Below are 3,226 nucleotides of genomic sequence, written 5' to 3'. Positions count from 1 at the left end.
TCAGGCCTCGGTCCAAGTCCAAGTGCCCTTACTCCACCTCCGCAACCCTACCTCTGACCCAGGAGACTGGGGGTGACTCTAGGGAGAACTCAGAGCGTTTGAAAGTCACCATTCGGCAAGAGTGACAGCATCACTTGGAGCCCCATGCAGTCATGGAGTGCACGTCTAGTGATGCTGGGAGATTCCTATTAAGCATGTAGGTTACAGATGTCAGCTGTCTAGTACAAGGAGGGAGGCGTATAGAAGTTGTTACGGATTTGTTTGCTTTCGAATGTCATAGTGTTGCTGCAAGTGAGAAATTAACTTTTGCAAAAGTTATCTGAAGTCACAGCCATTCTGAGTACAGTCCTGAGGCGTCCTGAACTGCCTCTGGACTCTTGCTAATGATGTAATTTCCAGTGTTATGATGTGACATGTGCTGCATTGTACATATGTTCCTGTGGTGGGTGGGGACTCTTTCTAATAACAGATGCTTGTATCTCCTGGAGCCCGGTTGATGCTTCCTTGGTGAGAACTCAGAGGAGAGGCTGTAGGCAGAAAGCCTGCCCCTGTAGGTCTCTGGATACTGTGTGACCCCTGACACTATGTAAGGAATCTTCTGGTAGGGTAAAATGTTTCTGCTCTTACTCTATCAGAACGTTCTGGAGAGCACTGGGAGGCGTTAGGGATGGAGAGAAGGTGCTCTGAGTGGACGGACGCTACACACTCCTGTAGTGAGTTTATTCCACTGCCATGCTTTTAAATGCTAGCATCTTATGTGTGCTATGCTGCTTATGTTTATACGCATACACACGTCCTCCGAATCAAAATTAAAAACACGCTCCCAGTGTAGGCACCATTTCCCACCTTATAAAATGTTCCACCCATTCATGTGGTTAGAAAGCTAGGAGTTAAGTTTGATTGCCTTGTTTCATTCCGAGACACAGCAGACAGCTGTGTGTCCAGTAAGTGCCAGGCACTACACTAGGCCCAGGGAGTCAGTGACAAACATGGCTGTCATAGATGGACCATGCATCTTCTAGACCGGTGGGAAGAGTTAAAGGGTTAGTGACACCGCTGAAGAATGCAGTACAACAGAAAAGGAGGTTTCTATGGGGTCACCCACAGCGAGGGTGCCAGGAAAATCCGCCGAGATGCTAAATGTGGCTTTGGAGCAGGATATACGGTGGAGGAGGGCGCCCACCAATAAGAGCATGGTGACCTTGGAAGAAAGAACGGCCGGTGTGAGTAGGGCTGGATGACAGAATGCCTGTATGATGCCGGACCTGCACAGAGTTGCATGAGAGAGCTGTGTACATCTCTTTCTCCCCCAGGGATGTGGCGGTGGCAGAATTCACACCACAGGAATAGACATACGTGGGTGACTTTTGCTTCATGGCTTGGTTAATTACTTTATTGGTGGCATTATTTTCCCAGGTAAAGAGCTCTCTCTCTCTCTCTCTCTCTCTCTCTCTCTCTCTCTCTCTCTCTCTCTCTCTCTCTCCTCTCTCCTCTCTATCCCTCCCCCACCCCGGATATGTTGAGACTGGGAAGATGGATAAACATACATCTATCTATACCTGATAACATTGTCTTCCAGGAAAAATCGTTCAGCCTCGGTTCTGTATCATTTGTTCTATTCTGGGCACTGCTGATGAAATGTCCTGTAGTAAGCACCTGAGGCACACATCTCAGGTCTTCTATAAAGTTTTTAATATATAAAATGAGCAATTCTAAAGCTTGCATTAATTAAAAACCCTCCTCCCATTTAGTCTTTCTTGCTATTAACATCTTAACTGTTTCCCTAAGGAACACAACAGTCAAAACTAGCAAGTTTCTCTGCTGAGAAATGCATGCAGTGACCACGCCCCCCCACCCCCTCCCCCGTTCTCCCACAGATGAGAAAGGTCAGACCCCAGACAGTACAGCAGGCACAGGCTGTGACTACACATCCAGTAAGACAGGGTAGGTCAGTTTTTACATGTTTATTAACATTTAAAATATATTAAAAATTTAGCAGTGGATGCAGGAATTTTTTTTTATTGCATAAGGAAGTATACATAAAAGCAAATCAAGAAGCAAAATATCACAGAAACAAATTTATGTTACCTGATAGTATATTAGATTTATCTTTAGATAAGCATTTAAAGAATGTAATATATATATGCAATATATCTATATATGGAGATAGATAGATATATCTTTGAGTTTTTTCTTCTTTAGTGACCTAAAGTTAGAAAAGCTCTCTAAGCAGAATCAACATTGTTAAATTGAGAACACTTTTTTAATGCTACAAAGGATACTGTCATGTGTGCTTCTTTCTCATGGCTTCCCTGTGGTTCCCATGCCTGATGGATGAGCCTTTGTTTCCAAGAGGGAAGTTGTGATTGCTACAATATGAAAGAGTTGTAGGCTTGAGGTTCTAATTTTTCATAATTATGAAGTCGTCTGCCTCCCCAGAGCTTGAATCTCAGAGAAACACTCACTTATAAAACATGATTAACGTAAGAGAACCTTCCAGAAAAATTCAGCCAAACAACATCCCCTGAGCTCCTCTCCAGAGGTCTTCTGCCCTCTACCATGTCTTGGCAAAGGTGAAACCAGACCTGATGTGCTTTAAAAAAATCATCCATATTGAGAGAGGAGTTCATCCTGAAGCTTCATCGGAGTACAGCTGGAGGGGTTCCACACAGGTGCGTCTCTGGAGGGGTTGTACACAGGTGTGTATCTGGAGGGGGTTCACACAGGTGCGTATCTGGAGGGGGTTCACACTGGTGCGTCTCTGAAGGGGGTTCACACAGGTGCGTCTCTGACCAGTGCCACTGCTTCAACAAGCTGCTGAGACAGTCCTGACTGCAGGTTCCCAGGAGTGTCTCAGCAGGTTCCTGGAATGGCCTCCAACTATTCTTCTGTTACTTCTAGGCACATTCCTCAGAGCCAAGGAATGATAAAGGAATAGAAACGAGGGCCCAGGGATCATGAAAACAGTGTTTTAAAAGATCCACACTTTCCAGAGTTAAGGGCACAGAAGCCTCATGTGTCTTCCTGAGAGCACCAGGCTTCCATCTCTCAGACTCACCACACCCGGGTGACAGATGTGAACGGTGCTCAGATGCAGTTCTGGTGAGCATATTAGTGATGTGTTAATGAATTAATTTTTCTGGCGTTTTACCACTTGAGACACACATGCAGAACAGATAGTGTTTTATGGAGGGGGAGCAGAGGCACACTCAACGGCTTGGCAGTA

This window comes from Acomys russatus, chromosome 12 (assembly GCF_903995435.1).
Source record: "Acomys russatus chromosome 12, mAcoRus1.1, whole genome shotgun sequence".
Taxonomy (NCBI): domain Eukaryota; kingdom Metazoa; phylum Chordata; class Mammalia; order Rodentia; family Muridae; genus Acomys; species Acomys russatus.
The sequence above is the reverse complement of the archived record's forward strand: the minus strand, read 5'-3'. Positions refer to the sequence as shown.